The 25858-nt window shown below is 45.8% G+C and overlaps 1 pseudogene across 1 annotated transcript; it reads right to left on the reverse strand.

Moving 5' to 3' along the window:
• Nucleotides 1–3546: 3546 nt before the first annotated feature.
• LOC110532987 (myosin heavy chain, fast skeletal muscle-like) lies at nucleotides 3547–8814 on the reverse strand (annotated as a pseudogene). Its single transcript, XR_016493794.1, has 10 exons — nucleotides 8641–8814; nucleotides 8132–8435; nucleotides 7474–7538; nucleotides 7304–7391; nucleotides 7071–7188; nucleotides 6789–6913; nucleotides 6264–6400; nucleotides 4620–4875; nucleotides 4160–4402; nucleotides 3547–3845 (listed from the first exon to the last, which is right to left on the reverse strand). The product of XR_016493794.1 is annotated as a myosin heavy chain, fast skeletal muscle-like (transcript).
• Nucleotides 8815–25858: the final 17044 nt, after the last annotated feature.

The raw sequence follows: 25858 nt of genomic DNA on the forward strand, positions 1-25858 counted from the left end.
TGATACCAGACATTATAAACATGGTACCAGACATTATAAACATGGTACCAGACATTATAAACATGGTACCAGACATTATAAACATTGTACCAGACATTATAAACACGGTACCAGACATTATAAACATGGTAATTCACATTATAAACACAGTACCAGACATTATAAACATGGTACCAGACATTATAAACATGGTAATTCACATTATAAACATGGTACCAGACATTATAAACATGGTACCAGACATTATAAACATGGTAACAGACATTATAAACACATTACCAGACATTATAAGTCATAGACTGTTTTCTCTGCTACCGTCCGCCAAGCGGTACCAGAGTGCCAAGTCTCGGTCCAAAAGGCTCCTTAACAGCTTCTACCCCCAAGTCCTAAGACTGCTGAACCATCTGATCTTTGTTTTAACACTGCTGATACTCACTGTTTATTATCTATGCATAGTCACTTTACAAATGACCTCGACTAACCTTTAACCCCGCACATTGACTCAGTACTTTTATTGGTTTTATTTGTAATTAGTTAACTTAGGGGGTGATGGTGTCGACGCGGGCCATACTCAAGTCCTCATCAAACTCGAGGTCGATGTAGAAGAGTTCTACCTGCAACTAAAGAGGGTTATTGAAGGGGTTTTCCTATGGGGATGGACAAAGAACCATTTTAGGTTCTAGATGACACGCTTTTTTTTCTAATGTGGAGACTGAAGGGCAACATGAGATGAGATGAACTCAACGTTCTTGACCGCAGTTCCAATAGCTGCTGGAGACTAGGAATTCCATGTGGGTTGTGCATGCTGGGTACAAGAAAACGCCCTCCATTTACCTTTTATGGTGGCAATAATGCCCTTTATTTAATGTATAATTGGGCACTATTGGAATTAAGCCACAGCAGTTTGTAAAAGAAAAAAAGCACTGACATATTTGATCACATTTCTGTAGAGGTTTGGGCAGAAGGTTTGGGCAGAAGGTTTGGGCAGAATGTTTGGGCAGAAGGTTTGGGCAGAATGTTTGGGCAGAATGTTTGGGCAGAATGTTTGGGCAGAATGTTTGGGCAGAATGTTTTAGCAGAAGGTTTGGGCAGAATGTTTGGGCAGAATGTTTGGGCAGAATTTTTGGGCAGAATGTTTGGGCAGAATGTTTGGGCAGAAGGTTTGGGCAGAATGTTTGGGCAGAATGTTTGGGCAGAATGTTTGGGCAGAATGTTTGGGCAGAATGTTTGGGCAGAATGTTTTAGCAGAAGGTTTGGCCAGAATGTTTGGGCAGAATGTTTGGGCAGAATGTTTGGGCAGAATGTTTTAGCAGAAGGTTTGGGCAGAATGTTTGGGCAGAATGTTTGGGCAGAATGTTTTAGCAGAAGGTTTGGGCAGAATGTTTGGGCAGAATGTTTTAGCAGAATGTTTTAGCAGAAGGTTTGGGCAGAATGTTTGGGCAGAATGTTTGGGCAGAATGTTTGGGCAGAATGTTTTAGCAGAAGGTTTGGGCAGAATGTTTGGGCAGAATGTTTTAGCAGAATGTTTGGGCAGAAGGTTTGGGCAGAATGTTTGGGCAGAATGTTTTAGCAGAAGGTTTGGGCAGAATGTTTGGGCAGAATGTTTTAGCAGAAGGTTTGGGCAGAATGTTTGGGCAGAATGTTTTAGCAGAAGGTTTGGGCAGAAGGTTTGGGCAGAATGTTTTAGCAGAAGGTTTGGGCAGAATGTTTGGGCAGAATGTTTGGGCAGAATGTTTTAGCAGAAGGTTTGGGCAGAATGTTTGGGCAGAATGTTTTAGCAGAATGTTTTAGCAGAAGGTTTGGGCAGAATGTTTGGGCAGAATGTTTGGGCAGAATGTTTTAGCAGAAGGTTTGGGCAGAATGTTTGGGCAGAATGTTTTAGCAGAATGTTTGGGCAGAAGGTTTGGGCAGAATGTTTGGGCAGAAGGTTTGGGCAGAATGTTTGGGCAGAATGTTTTAGCAGAAGGTTTGGGCAGAATGTTTGGGCAGAATGTTTTAGCAGAAGGTTTGGGCAGAAGGTTTGGGCAGAAGGTTTGGGCAGAATGTTTTAGCAGAATGTTTGGGCAGAATGTTTGGGCAGAATGTTTTAGCAGAAGGTTTGGGCAGAAGGTTTGGGCAGAATGTTTTAGCAGAATGTTTGGGCAGAATGTTTGGGCAGAATGTTTTAGCAGAAGGTTTGGGCAGAATGTTTGGGCAGAATGTTTGGGCAGACTGTTTTGATATTTTCCAGTGACTTGTATGCTGCCTATAGTGAGTGCCTGTCTGCGCATTCTGCAAGATTGATCGTATGTTGTCTACACAGCCCAGATTTACGTACTGGACTGTGGAGGCATACTGGAGGTCTGGTGTGTAGAGCTGTCACAACCCGTCCTGGCTGGATGTTTATTTTTGCCCTGCAAATGCGGGGCGCTGGCACAGGACGTACCGGGCTGTGTAGACTCACCGGAAACACAGTACGTAAAGCCGGCGCAGGATATCCTGGTCCAAGGAGGTACACTGGAGACCAGGAGCGCTGAGCCGGCACCCTCCTTCCTGGTTGGATGCCCATTCTAGCCCGGCCAATCCGAGGAGCTGGAATAGAGCGCACCGGGCTAGAATAGCGCACTGGAGACACCATGCGCTCTACCGCATAACACGGTGCCTGACCAGTAACACGCTCCCCACAGTAAGCACAGGAGTTGGCTCAGGTCTTCTACCTGACTCAGCCAATCTCCTCGTGTGCCCCCCCCCCCCCAAAAAAATATTGGGGCTGCCTCTCGGGCTTCCGTGCTAGCCGTGTACCTTCATATCTTCGGTGTTCCTCTATTCTCCGGTATTTATCCTCGTAGTATCGCCGTTCCACTTTCGCTGCCTCTAACTCCTCTTTAGGATGACGATACTCCCCGGCTGTGTCCAGGGTCCTGCTCCATCTAATATCTCCTCCCAGGTCCATCTCCCCATTAAGCGCTGTTCCTCCTTTTCACGCTGCTTGGTCCTTGTAGTGTGGGTTGTCCTGTCACGGTCGTCATAATGAGGAGACCAAGGCGCAGCGTGATAAGCGTACATAACTATTATAATGAACAGAACGAACACTGAACAAAAACAACAAAACGAACCGTGACGCTATATAACTACTGCAAACAGGCAACTAAACATAAAATAACAACCCACAAACTATCCATTGAATATGGCTACCTAAATATGGTTAAACACTAGTTAAACACCCTAAATAAACCAAAACCCTTAGACAATACAAAACTACACAAACCACCCTAGTCACACCCTGACCTAACCAAATAATAAAGAAAACAAAGATAACTAAGGTCAGGGCGTGACACTTAGTCATATCTCAGCTTACTCACTTACTTACGGAGCTGCCTACTCCTGATGATTCCTTTTTTCAAATCATATGAGCAAAACATATTTCAATTTATCTGGGATGCTGCAGGGTGGACTCTTCAAGATCACGACGCAGCTTCTGGAACTCAGCCTCACGCTTCTTGTTCATCTCAATCTGAGCAGCAGTGGCACCTCCGGCCTCCTCCAGTCTCTCGCTGATCTCCTCAAGTTCCCTGGAGAGATCGGCCCTCTGCTTCTCAACCTTGGCCCTGGCAGCACGCTCAGCCTCAATTTCCTCCTCCAGCTCCTCAATACGGGCCTAGAAAACGGGTCAGGAGCAGGGGGAATGAACACTACAATACAGTTGAAACAATTGAACCTCACTACATAATAATAGCATGTACTGTATATTTAGCCTGTAGGTCGTCCAGTGTCTGCTGGTGGGCCTCTTGGAGGACTTTCTTCTCCTTGGTCAGCTTGGCAACACTCTCATCCATAGACGCCATCTCCTCTGTCAGGTTTTTAACCTGAAAACGGCCACAACAAAATGTGTTTTTGGTCACTTCACCATAAGTGGTTAAATGGATAATAGAAATGTGTCAACAAGTACTGTACTATAGATTCAACACTAGATGGCCCTGTACTCCATGCCAGTGTGCTGAATGGAAATCATAAACGAGGGGGGAGCAGAACATGTAATGAATTTGGGGAGTCAACCACAACTGAAATTCCACTATTTTGTGTCTTAATTTTTACTGCACTCACAAAAAGACTTGAATTACATTTCTGTTTTGAGTTCATCATTCTTTGGATTATTGTTTGGTTAGACTGTCTACAAGACCTTGTTTTCAGTGGCGTGCTTCTCCTTCTCCACTTTGGCCAAGGTGAGCTCCAGGTCATCAATGTCCTTCTTCAGCTCAGAGCACTCGTCCTCCAGCTTCCTCTTCTTGGCAGTCAACTCAGCATTCATCTCCTCCTCATCCTCCAGCCTCTCAGTCGTCTCTTTGAGTTTGGCCTCCAGCTGGATCTTGCTCTTGATGAGCCCCTCGCACCTTTCCTCAGCATCGTTCAGATTCTCTGAATCCTGGTTTCAGAACAGGAGAAAAAAAAACGGTGTTTTCACTTTGTGTATCAAAATATAGACTTTATTTAGTCAAATAAGTCAGAGCAAATCAATTTAAATGTTTTAAATATAAATAAATACCATGGGCATTTTCTTGAGTTAGTCACATAGCGATTGTGTTAGTGTCTGTGTACTTGTGTGTCTAAATGTGCTCTGATGAGGGTTGTTGCTCACTCACAGATGCGACTTGAAGCGCCAGGTCATTCTTCTCCTGTACCATGGCCACCATCTTCTCCTCCAACTCCTTCTTCTTGGCCAGAGCCTTGGCCAGGTCCAACGTCATCTTCTCATAGTTCTCCTTCATGTTGGCCAGCTCCTTCTCAGTCTCAGCGCTCTGCAGCAGGGGCTTGATCTTGAAGTACAACTTCATCCATGGCCAGGTTTTCACATTCATGAATGAACGGATGTTGTACTGGATGGTGAAAATGGAATCTCTGGTCCACAGAAAGGATAGAGTGACATGGTGAGTGACGTGGTGAGTGACATGGTGAGTGACGTGGTGAGTGACGTGGTGAGTGACGTGGTGAGTGACGTGGTGAGTGACATGGTGAGTGACATGGTGAGTGACATGGTGAGTGACGTGGTGAGTGACGTGGTGAGTGACGTGGTGAGTGACGTGGTGAGTGACATGGTGAGTGACATGGTGAGTGACATGGTGAGTGACGTGGTGAGTGACGTGGTGAGTGACGTGGTGAGTGACATGGTGAGTGACATGGTGAGTGACAAGGTGAGTGACAAGGTGAGTGACATGGTGAGTGACGTGGTGAGTGACAAGGTGAGTGACAAGGTGAGTGACATGGTGAGTGACGTGGTGAGTGACATGGTGAGTGACAAGGTGAGTGACAAGGTGAGTGACATGGTGAGTGACGTGGTGAGTGACAAGGTGAGTGACAAGGTGAGTGACATGGTGAGTGACGTGGTGAGTGACGTGGTGAGTGACATGGTGAGTGACATGGTGAGTGACGTGGTGAGTGACGTGGTGAGTGACGTGGTGAGTGACGTGGTGAGTGACGTGGTGAGTGACATGGTGAGTGACGTGGTGAGTGACGTGGTGAGTGACGTGGTGAGTGACATGGTGAGTGACATGGTGAGTGACGTGGTGAGTGACATGGTGAGTGACATGGTGAGTGACATGGTGAGTGACGTGGTGAGTGACGTGGTGAGTGACGTGGTGAGTGACATGCTTAAATATCTCCTCCAGTGTTTTTGTTTTTTACTTTTCCTGTGGAAAACGATATCCCAAGTATAAATACAGTAAAGTATAAATACAGTAAAGTATAAATACAGTAAAGTATAAATACAGTAAAGTATAAATACAGTAAAGTACACACACTAAAGGGTAAAAATATATGTTTTGAGTTTTTTTTTTATATACAACTGCAAACTTCAAGGAGTGGCATTCCCAGTATTCCTTAACTGGAAAAGTAAAAAATAAAGTCACTGGATGACGTCTTTAAAGCTACATTCTGCGATTCCGAGAATAACAAAATGGGGACCCCACCACTTTTTGCATACAGCTGAGGAATGAGGCTAGGGAAATGTAATCCCTCTTAAATGTATAGACGGCGCTCTAGATGAAAGAACTGACAGGTGATGTTAAGATCACGAGGCATTTCATATTATTCCAGAATTAATGGGTAAATATCACTTATTTAAATAACAATTGAACAGCTTGCTAAATCCCAACCTGCTGCTTTAATAGAATATTATAATATGTACTTTCTCATCCTGAACAACTCACAGCATATTCAGTACACGATCATTATACATTACATGCAGGTGTTTGACAGAATTCTTTGCCAAGATGTCTACTCTTCCTCACCTCCTCTCCATCATCTTGGTGAACTCTCTCCTCATGAGGAATCCACGGCTGAGAGCCTGGACCATGCCGACCAGAGAGGCCAGCTTCTCATCTCTCATCTCCTCCAGGACACCCAGCAGACCGGCTTTGAAGAACACCTGACACAGGTTGACATGGTCAATTATGGAACCAGTCAGGTGGTAACAGATAGAAAGGTTGAATCCAAAGAGAGGAACAAAACCACTAGATTGATTTGAACAACATAAACATTGTAATGCTTACAAACAAACCATGAGATGGGTTGTTTATGAGTTGTAAGTTATTGTATAGTTGTAGATTAATAATGTACACTGATATAGATAACTGCAGACCTACCATTCTGACATAATGCACAAGATAATGAATTGAGTACAATGTTTCTTCACATTTTTAAGAAATAATTACAAGATGGATAGATCAACTGGAGAGACATTTAATGGTTAGAGTTTAAATTATCATTGAAGTTGTGTTTTAGTTGGCATCTTTTGCTGGGGGGGGTTGACTGACCTTGGTGTGTCCAAACTTGTAGTCCTCGTGATTCACATCAATGGACCCAAGCAGCTTCTCAGAAGCCTTCTTGTTGTCCATGAACTGGCCCTCGGGGGATGACACTGGCATTCAGTACTTTGTACCTGAATCAGGAGAAATGTCAAGATGTAATAGATTGGTTATATTACGTAAAATAATAAGGCTATTCTGATGTTGGGAAAACCCTTAGAGAAGATTTGTGTGTGTGTGTGTGTGTGTGAGTGTGTGTGTGTGTGTGTGTGTGTGTGTGTGTGTGTGTACCTCTGCTTGCAGTCAGCATAGATGATTCTACTGGGGAAGCCCTTCCTGCAGATCCTGATCCCCTCCAGAACACCATTACACCTGAGCTGGTGGATAACCAGGAAGTTCTCCATCAGACCTGGAAACACAAACCAAATCTCTTTAAATACTCATAAACATGTTAAAGACTGGTTTGTTAATGTTACTGATACTGTACTGACAAGATGTCATATTTAACTCAACATCTATTGTACCTGGAGTCTTTGACTCGTTGGGGATCAGTCAGCGTACAAAGTGAGGATGAGTGCTCCTCAAGTTGGTCATCAGCTTATGTAAGTTCTCCTGTAGGAGGGTTACAAACCATGTTCTCAGAAATCATTTCTGATAATCACTACAGCTGAATATCCACATTTTAAAAGCTCACCCTGAACTGGGAGGACACAGTTTGCATGGAACCACCCTTCTTCTTGTCTCCTTTCTTGGTTGTATCTGTTATAATGGAGAAAAGTTCCATATAAATGAGAGAATCTCATGTTAATTTCACATTTATCTTAATGCAAATGCTGCCAATGAGATTGTGTAAAATAACACCTGTTGAATGAGTAAATTAACCCAGTAAATCCCCCTGACAAATTGCGATAGATTTAAAGCAGCAATCAGCAGTTGAAACAATAACAAAGCATGCTCCCTGCCCCTGTGTAAGTAAAACACAGAGAGATATGAATGGAGAAACATAACCACTCAAATGTATAGACAGAGCTATGTATTGAAGGACTGACCATTCATGATATCAAAATGATAGTATGAATAATGTTTTGAGGCTGTAAAGTGCATGTTTCCCTTTACTTTGCTTACAAACATTAAACAAGCTCATATTTTGGGTTCTGATGGGGTACGACAGGTGAACTAAGCCGATGTTCTTCAAGAAAAAAATGTTCAAGAATGAATGGGTACATATCTTTTAACCTCTAACCTCTACATCCACGAATGGATGTAGCAACTGCAGACTGAGCCTTTAAAGAAAATGGGACTGATTTGTAACTAGTTCTTCATGAAGTCTTTTGATGTTCTGCTAGTCTTACCCTCAGGTGGGGCAGCGACATACAGGGTTGCCATTAGTTTGACTGAAGACTTCCCGTACAGCTGAAGAACTGAGTCGTTCAGGGGGTCCTTGTTCTTCTCCAGCCAGCCAGTGATGTTGTAGTCCACTGTGCCGGCATAGTGCACCAGGGAGAAGTGGGCCTCTGCCTTGCCATTGGCTGGCTTGGGCTTCTCAAACGCCTTGGTTTTGCCAAGATGCTGGGCGTACAGCTTGTCCTTGAAGGAAGTGTCTGAAGCCTTGGGGAACATGCACTCCTCTTCAAGGATGGAGAAGATGCCCAATGGCTTTACGAAAAGAGATGTACATCAAATTAGTGATATTTACATTTAGGATCACATTTATTCTTTTAGCAATTATGCTATTATGAGAGTATCTTCATTTAGGGGCACAATAGGAAACATATTGAGTTCTCAACAGTCGTACCATGTGATAATATCTCCATATGAGCTTTGCTGTTGAGGTCCATTATAATCCTGACAGACAGCTTACCTTCTCAATAAGCTCAATGCAGGCAGCCAAGTCCATGCCGAAGTCAATGAAGGCCCAGACGATTCCCTCCTTCTTGTACTCCTCTTGTTCCAGGACGAACATGGTGTGGTTGAAAAACTGTTGCAGTTTCTCATTGGTGAAGTTGATGCACAGCTGCTCCATGCTGTTGTACTGTTGAAGGAATTTCAGAAGTGATCATTTCATCATCATACAAGGCTGATGTCACACTGACAAAAGGGTTCGGCCTGCTCCTCACGCTGCTTCTGCTTGAATTTCAAGTTGACATGGTGCAGTACAGCTCCTGTCAGCTTGTAGATGCTATTTTTCTCATCATTAGTGAAGCCCAGGATTGTAATGGCATCCTGGCATTAGACAGGAAGTACAACAGTGATGAACTGAACGGTAGTTTTCTCACATACAGAACACTACAGTTCTGTGCTCTCAGCAGAACAAATGGGATGGATACATTTGACTGGCTTCTCAGATCCACGTGATTACACTTGACCAACACTGGTAGATGACATCACAAGATACATTTGACACAGTTCCACAGGGACTTAGTGACACTCTCTTGTGGATGTCTTACATGTACAGTATGGGCCTCAAGGTGAAGTGTGAAGGCATGAAGAGTTCCCTGAGGCACATGCCTAACTAACAACAAGGCAGAATAAAACAAAACCAAATACATGAACATTCCCAGCAGACACCAGGTTGGAATTGCACAGTGCATTCAGTGTGTACGGTGGTCCTACCCATTCCATATATAGAATATGAGGAACCCTTTGTTTGACTCACGTCTGTGGCATCCAGCTCTTCCTTGTCGTTGATGCTGGCCACAGTGATTTGACCTTGACTGCACATGGAGAAGTTGTAGGGCTTGGTGGTGATGAGCGACATTTCTATGGACAACAGATCACAGTCCATTACTTCATACATCTTTGCCAAAGACCTGACCCATATCTAGATGCCTTGTTACGTTGGATGTACTCATTGTAATCGTATTAATCATGTGGACGATGAATTCCACAGACGGGGGATCATTTATCCTGTACCTCTATCCTCTATCCTGTACCTCTATCCTGTACCTCTCTCCTGTACCTCTCTCCTGTACCTCTCTCCTGTACCTCTCTCCTCTACCTCTATCCTCTATCCTGTACCTCTATCCTGTACCTCTATCCTGTACCTCTATCCTGTACCTCTAGCCTGTACCTCTCTTCTTTACCTCTCTCCTGTACCTCTCTCCTCTACCTCTCTCCTGTACCTCTATCCTCTATCCTGTACCTCTATCCTGTACCTCTATCCTGTACCTCTATCCTGTACCTCTCTAATTAACAAATATCCCCGCTCATCGACTCATTCCTATGCGTAGCCTAATCCATTCATAATGTAATATATCACACCCAAGTGACACAACATAATGCAGTAGAAACATTTTCTCAAGTGAGATTTTAGTAAACAACTTACGTAATCAGGACGGACTGGTTCTCCTGGTCTGCAACAAAACAACATATTGATTATCATACTCAAGCAACATTATGGGGACATTATTGAATTCATAGCATCATCATGGTTCCAGCTATATTAATGTTCAATAGGGTGACATTTAGACAGAAATGTATTGTGTAGAACAGATATGACTGTCTGTCAGGTAGAATAGAGAATCACGTCAGCTCTATTCAATACATTTCTATCAGCAATGTTCAGAACATTTCATCTGAATACCTCCTGTTTGTTCTGTGAGCAGTGTCCACCCAGCACATCAGTACAAGAAGCCCCATAGAGGGGAGCTGCTGGATGCACTAGTTGAGCAGATGCCACTGTTATTAGACACAAGATATTTACTTGGCGTGTTTGTGGGTGGAGGGAACATCAACACCATGCAGACTAAGAGTTTATGACATTCAAAGTTATTTTAATGTGCAAAGATCTGGCATGATATTCGACCTGTGTTTTGGTATCCGAGGGACATAGTGCTGGTGTGGAATACTGCACACCATGTGGATGGGGTCTGTCCAGAACAGGAGTTTCTGGCTTCTGACACACTGTTAACTGGCAGATGTCATTAAACCGTTGAGTAAATTACATAATAAAACTGTCATTGTACATATTTAAAATATTTTGGCAGGACCTTGGGAGTATCAGACAATAACTCTTGATCCAAGACATTTTAATGGTGCTTTCAACACTTACCCTGTTCTCGCCAAGTAGTTTAATCCCCACAGACAGGAGTTTTCCTGAGACACGCAAGAGCTTTGGCACACGGCAGCACTTTCTACATGATTCAATCCATTAAAATGTCACAGCCAGTCAGAATACATGACATGTCACATGCCGATCCCTAAAACCACCAAGCTGGATCCCTAAAACAACCAAGCTGGATCCCTAAAACAACCAAGCTGGATCCCTAAAACAACCAAGCTGGATCCCTAAAACAACCGATCTGGATCCCTAAAACAACCAAGCTGGATCCCTAAAACAACCAAGCTAGATCCCTAAAACAACCAAGCTGGATCCCTAAAACAACCAAGCTGGATCCCTAAAACAACCAAGCTGGATCCCTAAAACAACCAAGCTGGATCCCTAAAACAACCAAGCTGGATCCCTAAAACAACCAAGCTGGATCCCTAAAACAACCAAGCTGGATCCCTAAAACAACCAAGCTGGATCCCTAAAACAACCAAGCTGGATCCCTAAAACAACCAAGCTGGATCCCTAAAAACAACCAAGCTGGATCCCTAAAACAACCAAGCTGGATCCCTAAAACAACCAAGCTGGATCCCCAAAACAACCAAGCTGGATCCCTAAAACAACCAAGCTGGATCCCTGAAACCACCAAGCTGGATCCCTAAAACAACCAAGCTGGATCCCTAAAACAACCAAGCTGGATCCCTAAAACAACCAAGCTGGATCCCTAAAACAACCAAGCTGGATCCCTAAAACAACCAAGCTGGATCCCTAAAACAATCAAGCTGGATCCCTAAAACAACCAAGCTGGATCCCTAAAACAACCAAGCTGGATCCCTAAAACAACCAAGCTGGATCCCTAAAACAACCAAGCTGGATCCCTAAAACAACCAAGCTAGATCCCTAAAACAACCAAGCTTTACTTCATTCAGATCTTATTTTTCAGGTCACATATCAAATCAATTCAATTCAGTTAAATTCAAAGGGCTTTAATGTCATGGGGGAAACAGATGTTTACATTGACAAAGCAAGTGAAATAGATAATAAACAAAAAAGTGAAATTAACAATAAAAACATCAACAGTTAATATTACGCTCATAAAAGTTCCAAAAAAATAAAGACATTTCAAATGTTATATTATGTCTATATACAGTTTTGTAATTATGTGCAAATAGTTCAAGTCCAAAAAGGGAAAATAAATAAGCATAAATATGGGTTGTATTTACAATGGTGTTTGTTCATCACTGGTTGACCTTTTCTCGTGACAACAGATCACAAATCTTGCTGCTGTGATGGCACACTGTGGAATTTCAACAATAGATATGGGAGTGTATCAAAATTGGATTTGTTTTCAAATTCATTGTGGGTCTGTGTAATCTCAGGGTGATATGTGCCTCTAATATATCATGATAAGTCTGTTACAGGAGCCAATGTCAGCAATGTGAGGACCTTATTGGTGGTCGACCAATAAGGTCTAAATAATGTGCTGTTCTGAACCGGATCTCTCTGTGGTCCACATTACAGGTTATGAGGTCTTTTCAGCACGCAGTGTGAAGTCAATGAAGGGTTAAATGTAATATATTAATCTCAGACATTTACAAGGAGAAACACATGGATCAATTAGCCGTTGTGTTTTTCTATCAAGCTTTACAGATCTTTAGACAAAAATACAACATGTTAGAAGAAGTAGTCCCCATGATGACCCCCCCTGTCAGTGAACTTCTCCAGCCAATGGCCACGTTCCCGAAACTGGGTGTCAGAATTACATTCAGCCTAAAGTTGTTTTGGAATGTTACCCGCTGACATAGAAATGTCAAAGTATCAAACCCCAACTGCTGAGCTGTTGTTGACACTCCAATTTCATCCCATACAGTCGATAGCAGAGTTGCAAGAAGTACAGTCTACCAAAGCAACAGATGAGTTACGAGCCCAATATGGCCATGTTCAGTGTCAGAAATACATCCAGCTTCCACAGCAATCTCTAAGGTAATTTAGCATTGCTTCGTTGCTTTGTTGGCAGATCTGCTGCTATTTGAGCCGTGTTCCAGAGGATACGGCCTCCTTCTTTATGGACTGCCTTATTTTTAGACTCACCAACTTGTTCATGGAATTAGGATCAGTCCACACCGTCCCCTCTCTCATCCTCCCAGAGCAGGCCGACCTGTACATAGACACAGGGGAAATACTGGCCATTTAATGGTAAAACCCTGTCCGACTCTAACATCTAGCACCTGGAAATAATAACAGTAAGTGACGCATGTCACACAGAGAACATACATAAAACTGGGAATCCCACACACATAAGAGTCTGGGGGAGCAGGGGACTCGTCCTAGCCAAGCCTTTAGTAGAGTCTGGGGGAGCAGGGGACTCGTCCTAGCCAAGCCTTTAGTAGCGTCTGGGGGAGCAGGGGACTCGTCCTAGCCAAGCCTTTAGTAGAGTCTGGGGGAGCAGGGGACTCGTCCTAGCCAAGCCTTTAGAAGAGTCTGGGGTAGCAGGGGACTGGTCCTAGCCAAGCCTTTAGTAGAGTCTGGTGGAGCAGGGGACTCGTCCTAGCCAAGCCTTTAGTAGAGTCTGGAGGAGCAGGGGACTCGTCCTAGCCAAGCCTTTAGAAGAGTCTGGGGGAGCAGGGGACTCGTCCTTGCCAAGCCTTTAGTAGAATCTGGAGGAGCAGGGGACTCGTCCTAGCCAAGCCTTTAGTAGAGTCTGGGGGAGCAGGGGACTCGTCCTAGCCCAGCCTTTAGAAGAGTCTGGGGGAGCAGGGGACTCGTCCTAGCCAAGCCTTTAGTAGAGTCTGGGGGAGCAGGGGACTCGTCCTAGCCAAGCCTTTAGTAGCGTCTGGGGGAGCAGGGGACTCGTCCTAGCCAAGCCTTTAGTAGAGTCTGGGGGAGCAGGGGACTCGTCCTAGCCAAGCCTTTAGAAGAGTCTGGGGTAGCAGGGGACTGGTCCTAGCCAAGCCTTTAGTAGAGTCTGGTGGAGCAGGGGACTCGTCCTAGCCAAGCCTTTAGTAGAGTCTGGAGGAGCAGGGGACTCGTCCTAGCCAAGCCTTTAGAAGAGTCTGGGGGAGCAGGGGACTCGTCCTTGCCAAGCCTTTAGTAGAATCTGGAGGAGCAGGGGACTCGTCCTAGCCAAGCCTTTAGTAGAGTCTGGGGGAGCAGGGGACTCGTCCTAGCCCAGCCTTTAGAAGAGTCTGGGGGAGCAGGGGACTCGTCCTAGCCAAGCCTTTAGTAGAGTCTGGGGGAGCAGGGGACTCGTCCTAGCCAAGCCTTTAGTAGAGTCTGGGGGAGCAGGGGACTCGTCCTAGCCAAGCCTTTAGTAGAGTCTGAGGGAGCAGGGGACTCGTCCTAGCCAAGCCTTTAGTAGAGTCTGGGGGAGCAGAGGAATCGTCCTAGCCAAGCCTTTAGTAGAGTCTGGGGGAGCAGGGGACTCGTCCTAGCCAAGCCTTTAGTAGAGTCTGGGGGAGCAGGGGACTCGTCCTAGCCAAGCCTTTAGTAGAGTCTGGGGGAGCAGGGGACTCGTCCTAGCCAAGCCTTTAGTAGAGTCTGGGGGAGCAGGGGGCTCGTCCCAGCCAAGCCTTTAGTAGAGTCTGGGGGAGCAGGGGACTCGTCCTAGCCAAGCCTTTAGTAGAGTCTGGGGGAGCAGGGGACTCGTCCTAGCCAAGCCTTTAGTAGAGTCTGGGGGAGCAGGGGACTCGTCCTAGCCAAGCCTTTAGTAGAGTCTGGGGGAGCAGGGGACTCGTCCTAGCCAAGCCTTTAGTAGAGTCTGGGGGAGCAGGGGACTCGTCCTAGCCAAGCCTTTAGAAGAGTCTGGGGTAGCAGGGGACTGGTCCTAGCCAAGCCTTTAGTAGAGTCTGGTGGAGCAGGGGACTCGTCCTAGCCAAGCCTTTAGTAGAGTCTGGAGGAGCAGGGGACTCGTCCTAGCCAAGCCTTTAGAAGAGTCTGGGGGAGCAGGGGACTCGTCCTTGCCAAGCCTTTAGTAGAATCTGGAGGAGCAGGGGACTCGTCCTAGCCAAGCCTTTAGTAGAGTCTGGGGGAGCAGGGGACTCGTCCTAGCCAAGCCTTTAGAAGAGTCTGGGGGAGCAGGGGACTCATCCTAGCCAAGCCTTTAGTAGAGTCTGGGGGAGCAGGGGACTCGTCCTAGCCAAGCCTTTAGTAGAGTCTGGGGGAGCAGGGGACTCGTCCTAGCCAAGCCTTTAGTAGAGTCTGGGGGAGCAGGGGACTCGTCCTAGCCAAGCCTTTAGTAGAGTCTGGGGGAGCAGGGGACTCGTCCTAGCCAAGCCTTTAGTAGAGTCTGGGGGAGCAGGGGACTCGTCCTAGCCAAGCCTTTAGTAGAGTCTGAGGGAGCAGGGGACTCGTCCTAGCCAAGCCTTTAGTAGAGTCTGGGGGAGCAGAGGAATCGTCCTAGCCAAGCCTTTAGTAGAGTCTGGGGGAGCAGGGGACTCGTCCTAGCCAAGCCTTTAGTAGAGTCTGGGGGAGCAGGGGACTCGTCCTAGCCAAGCCTTTAGTAGAGTCTGGGGGAGCAGGGGACTCGTCCTAGCCAAGCCTTTAGTAGAGTCTGGGGGAGCAGGGGGCTCGTCCCAGCCAAGCCTTTAGTAGAGTCTGGGGGAGCAGGGGACTCGTCCTAGCCAAGCCTTTAGTAGAGTCTGGGGGAGCAGGGGACTCGTCCCAGCCAAGCCTTTAGTAGAGTCTGGAGGAGCAGGGGACTCATCCTAGCCAAGCCTTTAGTAGAGTCTGGGGGAGCAGGGGACTCGTCCCAGCCAAGCCTTTAGTAGAGTCTGGGGGAGCAGGGGACTCGTCCCAGCCAAGCCTTTAGTAGAGTCTGTAGGAGCAGGGGACTCGTCCCAGCCAAGCCTTTAGTAGAGTCTGGAGGAGCAGGGGACTCGTCCTAGCCAAGCCTTTAGTAGAGTCTGGAGGAGCAGGGGACTCGTCCTAGCCAAGCCTTTAGTAGAGTCTGGAGGAGCAGGGGACTCGTCCCAGCCAAGCCTTTAGTAGAGTCTGGGGTAGCAGGGGACTCGTCCCAGCCAAGCCTTTAGTAGAGTCTGGGGGAGCAGGGGACTCGTCCCAGCCAAGCCTTTAGTAGAGTCTGGAGGAGCAGGGGACTCGTCCCAGCCAAGCCTTTAGTAGAGTCTGGAGGAGCAGGGGACTCGTCCTAGCCAAGCCTTTAGTAGAGTCTGGAGGAGCAGGGGACTCGTCCTAGCCAAGCCTTTAGTAGAGTCTGGGGGAGCAGGGGACTCGTCCTAGCCAAGCCTTTAGTAGAGTCTGGGGGAGCAGGGGACTCGTCCTAGCCAAGCCTTTAGTAGAGTCAGTGACAGCCCAATCCACTAGACGAGGCCAATGATCAACATTTACAAGTGAAACACTTCACATCCAGGCACACTGTTTGGAAGACTGATTTAAATAATGGGGGAAATGGAAACTTTTGACTGGTACTGTATATCTTAAATGAAAACATTTTCATGAATAAGTCGATATAATCAACAAGCCCATTCAAAAGACAGGACCCAGAAGTGTGACGCAGGACGACACCACTTGCACATCGTATTAAGGGCAGCTGTAATGGGGCGGCATGGCGGCACCATCAGCACCCTAAAGAAATAATGTGTTTTTCACCATATACTGGAAACACCCGTACGCAACGACTAAGCCCTCAGTTATCCTGCTGCCACCACTTCCTCACACACTCTCTGATCCTTTTAAAACACCAATGGTAATGTCTGAAAACTCTGATCTTACCAAATGTAAATATGCACCGCCTTGTAACCGTCATCACGTGTTCACAGAAGGCGTTGTTTACGTAGCTAGCTAGTCTACTGGTGTGAAAACCTGACTGCAGGGTGTTAGCAAAGATACGTCTGTTTCCCCTGTTCATCTGTGGTGAATGGTGTAGTCAAGAATCAATATCATGCTAATTCATTTAACACTGATTCATTCATTTAAACACTGAGTAATGCTATGCATTTCATGAAATATAGAGTTTCTGGAGCTGGTACAAATGTGCACTGCTCATGCTATTTAAGATACAAACATTTTTAAATATTTTTAATTGTGTTTCCTTCTACACACACCTGGGTCTACTGTGGAGATCCCCTGCCAGTATCCTATAGAGCGCACACACACACACACACACACACACACACACACACACACACACACACACACACACACACACACACACACACACACACACACACACACACACACACACACACACACACACACACACACACACACCACAGTAGTCTAGCCAGCCCATGGATAAGCCCTTGCTGAGTCCTGCATTGATCCCTGTTTCCTAGAACACTAACACACTTTGTCTATAAATAGACTGGCCAACCACCTGTCAGAGGAAGCCTTCCCTACATGTTGACTCACAGAGGTCAGGGTGGAGAGGTTAACTGTGTTGAATAGTTATACTACATGTTGACTCACAGAGGTCAGGATGGACAGGTTAACAGTGGTTATTTAACTGTTTGTTTTGGACATTCTTCAGGCTCCTCCCATTTCCCTCCAGAATCTATTTCAGGGATTATACTAAGCTAACATATGGAATTGTCATTTCCCTCCAGAATCTCTTTCAGGGATTCTACACAGCTAACATATGGAATTGTCATTTCCCTCCAGAATCTCTTTCGGGGATTCTACACAGCTAACATATGGAATTGTTTTAAGATGGTCATACCATGGCTAATTGAGTTATTTCATTTTGAATTTTAGGAACCCTTTAGGTATACAAAATATATTTTTAAGTTGTCCTCTACTACAGTACTATAGCCCATAGATGCAGAAGTGCGACATAGTCGGATGCGGAGGGTTGAGACACGTCCAAGGCAAAAAAACGGATATTTCTAGATTAAATTGAAGGATTTTTATGGGTAGTTTTTGAATTATGCTAATTATATTTAATCTTGGGCAGGGACATCGACCTTAGGGTGTAAACAATCTAGTTTGCTCGCACATTTTCTTGCCAAACTGTTAACTGAGTAGCTAGCGCCCAACACGTAAGAGACAAAAAAAAGTTTAACCGTTCATGACCATGAATTTGATTTGCTTCTGATTTCAAACCACCTATGAATGTGGTTCCAATCTGATTTGAAAATGGTCTGTGATATCCAGCATCCTTGGGATGTCCCTAATCCCATTGAAATTTATAAGGATAAGGATAAGCGGTCAGACAAGTGAAATTATGATCAGTAAAGAAAACTTTAAGCTCGTCTCTCAATTAAATAAAACCTGTCAATACTTTGCCCCTTGATAACCAGCGCACTTCTGTCTGTTGTAGAAGCGTTACATGGTTTCTACCCGTATCATTGCATTGTGCAGAAAATACACAAGTTCAGGGGCCTTGCTTTGACAAAGTTAACCATTTTCACTGTAGTGTCCAAAACATCTTTCAAGCTGTCAGGCATTCCCTTGGCAGCAAGAGCCTCTTGGTAGATGCTGCAGTGGACCCAAGAGCCTCTTGGTAGATGCTGCAGTGGACCCAAGAGCCTCTTGGTAGATGCTACAGTGGACTCAAGAGCCTCTTGGTAGATGCTGCAGTGGACCCAAGAGCCTCTCGGTAGATGCTGCAGTGGACCCAAGAGCCTCTCGGTAGATGCTGCAGTGGACCCAAGAGCCTCTCGGTAGATGCTGCAGTGGACCCAAGAGCCTCTCGGTAGATGCTGCAGTGGACCCAAGAGCCTCTCGGTAGATGCTGCAGTGGACCCAAGAGCCTCTCGGTAGATGCTGCAGTGGACCCAAGAGCCTCTCGGTAGATGCTGCAGTGGACCCAAGAGCCTCTTGGTAGATGCTGCAGTGGACCCAAGAGCCTCTCGGTAGATGCTGCAGTGGACCCAAGAGCCTCTTGGTAGATGCTGCAGTGGACCCAAGGTGCGGCTTTTGCTCCATCAGTACAAATACCAACACATCTTGACATCTACAAAAGTCAATTTGATTTCACAAAGCTGCCCAGTATTTAAAAAATATCCTCTCCTATTGTTCTCATTTCCAGTGGTTTGCAGAAGATGTCTTCCTTGATTGAACCCCCCGTAAACGAAATGGACATATACCAGGAGCTGTGCCAGGCCTGTTGACTCATCCAGCTGTAACAGACATATATACCAGGAGCTGTGCCAGGCCTGTTGACTCATCCAGCTGTAACATACATATACCAGGAGCTGTGCCAGGCCTGTTGACTCATCCAGCTGTAACAGACATATACCAGGAGCTGTGCCAGGCCCACCACGTCTGTTGACTCATCCAGCTGTCACAGACATATACCAGGAGCTGTGCCAGGCCCACCACGTCTGTTGACTCATCCAGCTGTAACAGACACATACCAGGAGCTGTGCCAGGCCCACCACGTCTGTTGACTCATCCAGCTGTAACAGACATATACCAGGAGCTGTGCCAGGCCCACCACGTCTGTTGACTCATCCAGCTGTCACAGACATATACCAGGAGCTGTGCCAGGCCCACCACGTCTGTTGACTCATCCAGCTGTAACAGACACATACCAGGAGCTGTGCCAGGCCCACCACGTCTGTTGACTCATCCAGCTGTAACAGACATATACCAGGAGCTGTGCCAGGCCCACCACGTCTGTTGACTCATCCAGCTGTAACAGACATATACCAGGAGCTCTGCCAGGCCCACCACGTCTGTTGACTCATCCAGCTGTAACAGACATATACCAGGAGCTGTGCCAGGCCCACCACGTCTGTTGACTCATCCAGCTGTAACAGACACATACCAGGAGCTGTGCCAGGCCCACCACGTCTGTTGACTCATCCAGCTGTAACAGACATATACCAGGAGCTGTGCCAGGCCACGTCTGTTGACTCATCCAGCTGTAACAGACATATACCAGGAGCTGTGCCAGGCCCACCACGTCTGTTGACTCATCCAGCTGTAACAGACATATACCAGGAGCTGTGTCAGGCACACCACAGCTGTTGACTCATCCAGCTGTAACAGACATATACCAGGAGCTGTGCCAGGCCCACCACGTCTGTTGACTCATCCAGCTGTAACAGACATATACCAGGAGCTGTGCCAGGCCCACCACGTCTGTTGACTCATCCAGCTGTAACAGACATATACCAGGAGCTGTGCCAGGCCCACCACGTCTGTTGACTCATCCAGCTGTAATGCATATAATTTACTGGCTTGTATGCGAAGCAGTAATTGTTTCAATACATCTCCTGCCATGTCACTGATACGTCGTGAAACAGTGTTATTTGATGAAGGCATTGTCTGTATAGTTTTTTTGGGCCTTTTCCCGTAGCATTGTCCCAGCCGTATCCACGGCAGCAGGAAGAATGAAGTCTTCTACAATAGTATGGGACTTGCCTGTCCCAGCCACTCGGTAGCTCACCATATAAGACACTTGTAGCCACTTCTTATAAATGACATCTGTTGCTGTTATACATGTCTTACTACTCAAAAGTCGTCTTAATTCTCGCTGAAAATACTCCTGTGGCTAATTTTTCAAATTACCATATTTTGTTTCTAAATGTCTGCGCAAGAGTGAAGGTTTCATCGAGTTGTGAAATAGTACTTTTGAACATTTAACACACTGTGGCTGAGGAAAGGCACTACTCCCAATGTTAGTGAACCCCAAATCAATGTAGTTCTCATCATATTTGCGCCAATGTAGTTCTCATCAGTTCTCATCCTGCAAGAGAGTAACGGTTAATGTGATTGGATGTTCATCATTTGACTAGGCTATCTGTAGTTGACATTGTGTTGTTATTTCGCTGAACACTAGATTGTAATTGTATTTTTGGCAGTGAATCGAGGTTACTCAGGAGAGAAAAAAACCTCACCCAAAATGTATAGCCCCGTTGGAAAATATAAATGGACTGATTGAAAATTCATTTTGTAATAAAAAAAAATGTGAATCAGGTTTTTATTTGGCGTACCCCCCCGACGGCGTTGGACCCCAGTTGTGGAAAACCTGGTCAAAGATCTCTGCCAATGTGTTCTTCCACCTCAGAAAATATTTGAGGAAAAAGCTCAGTGTCGTTATCCTCACAAGGGGAGGCTGCTGGTGTTTTGCAAACAGGGGGTTCCAACATTTTATTACTTGTTACATTTTATTACTTGTTACACAAAATATATTTATCTGAGCAATTGCATTTGTATAAAATAATACAATTTAGAGCGTAGAATACAGATCAGTATTTGTATTAATTATTTTATACAGTCTTTAGTATTTATCAAGGATCTAATAATGTATGTACAGTATGTACAGTCTGTACAGTATGTATGTATGTCTGTAGAGCTTTGTAATATACAGTAATGTGGTATACAGACTGTGGCTTTCTAGCTAACCTTCCTCTCTCAGGTAGTTGTTTCCTCTTTCAGAACCTGTTCATAATCCACTTAATCCACAGAATCCATAATCCACACTAAATCTGAAACTATCAAAAAATCACAACATTGAAATGGCATCAATGTGGGTCCAATGTGTCTGCTCTACTTGCCCTCGCTCCATAATCCTATTTGTTCACACATCTGACACCAATCTGATATTTTTCTTGCAGTCTGAGAAGCCCAAAAGCACTTGGAATCTGACATGTTCAATGGTCAGTGCTACCTGGGGTCCTTGGGACGTCCCTACCCTAAACCCCTAACCTTATCCTTACCCTAAACCTAACCCAACCCTAAACTCTAACCCTAACCCTAACCCCTACCCTTATCCTTACCCTAAACTCTAACCCTAACTCTAACCCTAACCCTTATCCTTACCCTAAACCTAGCCCTAACCTTAACCCTTAACTTAAACCATTTTAAATGTAAACTTATATGGGATTAGGGACATCCCAAGGATGCTGGAGATCACAGACCATTTTCAAATCAGATTTGAACCACATTCATAGGTTTAAAAAAAAATCAGAAACAAATCAAATTCATGGTCATGAACGGTTAAACTTGATTTTTTTTTGTACTTTTTTTGTGTCTCTTACGTGTTGGGCGCTAGCTACTCAGTTAACAGTTTGGCAAGAAAATGTGCGAGCAAACTAGATCGTTTACACCCTAAGGTCGATGTCCCTGCCCCCGATTAAATACAATTAGCATAATTCAAAAACTACCCATAAAAATCCTTCAATTTAATCTACAAATATCTGTTTTTTTGCCTTGGACGTGTCTCAACCCTCCGCATCCTATGACTATGTCGCACTTCCACATCTATGGGCTGTAGTACTGTAGTAGAGGACAACTTTTAAATATATTTTGTATACCTAAAGGGTTCCTAAAATTCAAAATGAAATAGCTCAATTAGCCATGGTATGACCATCTTAAAACAATTCCATATGTTAGCTTTGTAGAATCCCTGAAAGAGATTCTGGAGGGAAATGACAATTCCATATGTTAGCTTAGTAGAATCCCTGAAAGAGATTCTGGAGGGAAATGACAATTCCACATGTTAGCTTAGTAGAATCCCCGAAAGCGATTCTGGAGGGAAATGGGAGGAGCCTGAAGAATGTCCAAAACAAACAGTTAAATTACCACTGTTAACCTGTCCACCCTGACCTCTGTGAGTCAACATGTAGGGAAGGCTTCCTCTGACAGGTGGTTGAACAGTCTATTTATAGACAAAGTGTGTTAGTGTTTTAGGAAACAGGGATCAATGCAGGACTCAGCAAGGGCTTATCCATGGGCTGGCTAGACTACTGTGGTGTGTGTGTGTGTGTGTGTGTGTGTGTGTGTGTGTGTGTGTGTGTGTGCTCTATAGGAAACTGGCAGGGGATCTCCACAGTAGACCCAGGTGTGTGTAGAAGGAAACACAATTAAAAATATTTCAAAATGTTTGTATCTTTAATAGCATGAGCAGTGCACATTTGTACCAGCACGAGAAACGTTATATTTCATGAAATGCATAGTCTTCCAAACAGTGTGCCTGGATGTGAAGTGTTTCACTTGTAAACGTTGATCATTGGCCTCGTCTAGTGGATTGGGCTGTCACTGACTCTACTAAAGGCTTGGCTAGGACGAGTCCCCTGCTACCCCAGACTCTACTAAAGGCTTGGCTAGGACGAGTCCCCTGCTCCTCCAGACTCTACTAAAGGCTTGGCTAGGACGAGTCCCCTGCTCCCCCAGACTCTACTAAAGGCTTGGCTAGGACGAGTCCCCTGCTCCCCCAGACTCTACTAAAGGCTTGGCTAGGACGAGTCCCCTGCTCCCCCAGACTCTACTAAAGGCTTGGCTAGGACGAGTCCCCTGCTCCCCCAGACTTTACTAAAGGCTTGGCTAGGACGAGTCCCCTGCTCCTCCAGACTCTACTAAAGGCTTGGCTAGGACGAGTCCCCTGCTCCCCCAGACTCTACTAAAGGCTTGGCTAGGACGAGTCCCCTGCTCCCCCAGACTCTACTAAAGGCTTGGCTAGGACGAGTCCCCTGCTCCTCCAGACTCTACTAAAGGCTTGGCTAGGACGAGTCCCCTGCTCCCCCAGACTCTACTAAAGGCTTGGCTAGGACGAGTCCCCTGCTCCCCCAGACTCTACTAAAGGCTTGGCTAGGACGAGTCCCCTGCTCCCCCAGACTCTACTAAAGGCTTGGCTAGGACGAGTCCCCTGCTCCCCCAGACTCTACTAAAGGCTTGGCTAGGACGAGTCCCCTGCTCCCCCAGACTCTACTAAAGGCTTGGCTAGGACGAGTCCCCTGCTCCTCCAGACTCTGCTAAAGGCTTGGCTAGGACGAGTCCCCTGCTCCCCCAGACTCTACTAAAGGCTTGGCTAGGACGAGTCCCCTGCTCCCCCAGACTCTGCTAAAGGCTTGGCTAGGACGAGTCCCTTGCTCCCCCAGATTCTACTAAAGGCTTGGCTAGGACGAGTCCCCTGCTCCCCCAGACTCTACTATAGGCTTGGCTAGGACGAGTCCCCTGCTCCCCCAGACTCTACTAAAGGCTTGGCTAGGACGAGTCCCCTGCTCCCCCAGATTCTACTAAAGGCTTGGCTAGGACGAGTCCCCTGCTCCCCCAGACTCTACTAAAGGCTTGGCTAGGACGAGTCCCCTGCTCCCCCAGACTCTACTAAAGGCTTGGCTAGGACGAGTCCCCTGCTCCCCCAGACTCTACTAAAGGCTTGGCTAGGACGAGTCCCCTGCTCCTCCAGACTCTACTAAAGGCTTGGCTAGGACGAGTCCCCTGCTCCCCCAGACTCTACTAAAGGCTTGGCTAGGACGAGTCCCCTGCTCCCCCAGACTCTTATGTGTGTGGGATTCCCAGTTTTATGTATGTTCTCTGTGTGACAGGCGTCACTTACTGTGATTATTTCCAGGTGCTAGATGTTAGAGTCGGACAGGGTTTTACCATTAAATGGCCAGTATTTCCCCTGTGTCTGTGTACAGGTTGGCCTGCTCTGGGAGGATGAGAGAGGGGACGGTGTGGACTGATCCTAATTCCATGAACAAGTTGGTGAGTCTAAAAATAAGGCAGTCCATAAAGAAGGAGGCCGTATCCTCTGGAACACGGCTCAAATAGCAGCAGATCTGCCAACAAAGCAACGAAGCAACGCTAAATTACCTTAGAGATTGCTGTGGAAGCTGGACACTGAACATGGCCATATTGGGCTCGTAACTCATCTGTTGCTTTGGTAGACTGTACTTCTTGCAACTCTGCTATCGACTGTATGGGATGAAATTGGAGTGTCAACAACAGCTCAGCAGTTGGGGTTTGATACTTTGACATTTCTATGTCAGCGGGTAACATTCCAAAACAACTTTAGTCTGCATGTAATTCTGACACCCAGTTTCGGGAACGTGGCCGTTGGCTGGAGAAGTTCACTGACGGGGGGGGGGGGTCATCATGTGGACTACTTCTTGTAACATGTTGTAAGTTTGTCTAAAGATCTGTAAAGCTTGATAGAAAAACACAACGGCTAATTGATCCATGTGTTTCTCCTTGTAAATGTCTGAGATGAATATTACATTTACCCCTCCATTGACTTCACACTGCGTGCTGAAAAGACCTCATAACCTGTAATGTGGACCACAGAGAGTTCCGGTTCAGAACAGCACATTATTTTGACCTTATTGGTCTACCACGAGGTCCTGACATTGCTGACGTTGGCCACCATAATAGATGGACAGTGAGATAATTGAGATCTGAATAAGAGCTGAAGGAATCCAGCTTGGTTGTTCTGTGGATCCATGCCACAGCATGTGACATGTCATATATGAGATAATTGAGATCTGAATAAGAACTGAAGGAATCCAGCTTGGTTGTTCTGTGGATCCATGCCACAGCATGTGACATGTCATATATGAGATAATTGAGATCTGAATAAGAGCTGAAGGAATCCAGCTTGGTTGTTCTGTGGATCCATGCCACAGCATGTGACATGTCATATATGAGATAATTGAGATCTGAATAAGAGCTGAAGGAATCCAGCTTGGTTGTTCTGTGGATCCATGCCACAGCATGTGACATGTCATATATGAGATAATTGAGATCTGAATAAGAGCTGAAGGAATCCAGCTTGGTTGTTCTGTGGATCCATGCCACAGCATGTGACATGTCATATCCAGATTTACATTTTGACTGTGACATTTTAATGGATTGAATCATGTTAAAAGTGCCAGAGCCTCTTGAGTGTCTCAGTTGTCTCAGGCAAACTCCTGTCTGTGGTGATTCAACTACTTTGCGAGCCTAAGTCGTTGAAAGCACCATTAAAATGTCTTGGATCAAGAGTTACTGTCCGATACTCCCAAGGTCTTGCCAAAATATTTTAAATATGTACAATGACAGTTTTATTATGACAGTTTACTCAAAGGTTTAATGACATCTGCCAGTTAACAGTGTGTCAGAAGCCAGAAACTCCTGTTCTGGACAGCCCCCATTCCACATAGCGTGCAGGTTCTTATTCCACACCAGCACTATGTCCCTCGGATACCAAAACACAGGTTGAATATCATGCCAGATCTTTGCACATTAAAATAACTTTGAATGTCATAAACTCTTAGTCTGCATGGTGTTGATGTTCTCTCCTCCCACAAACACGCCAAGTAAATATCTTGTGTCTAATAACAGTGGCATCTGCTCAACTAGTGCATCC

Source organism: Oncorhynchus mykiss, unplaced genomic scaffold (assembly GCF_057628025.1).
Source record: "Oncorhynchus mykiss isolate SJ-2025 unplaced genomic scaffold, ASM5762802v1 scaffold101, whole genome shotgun sequence".
In the NCBI taxonomy this organism is placed as follows: Eukaryota; Metazoa; Chordata; class Actinopteri; order Salmoniformes; family Salmonidae; genus Oncorhynchus; species Oncorhynchus mykiss.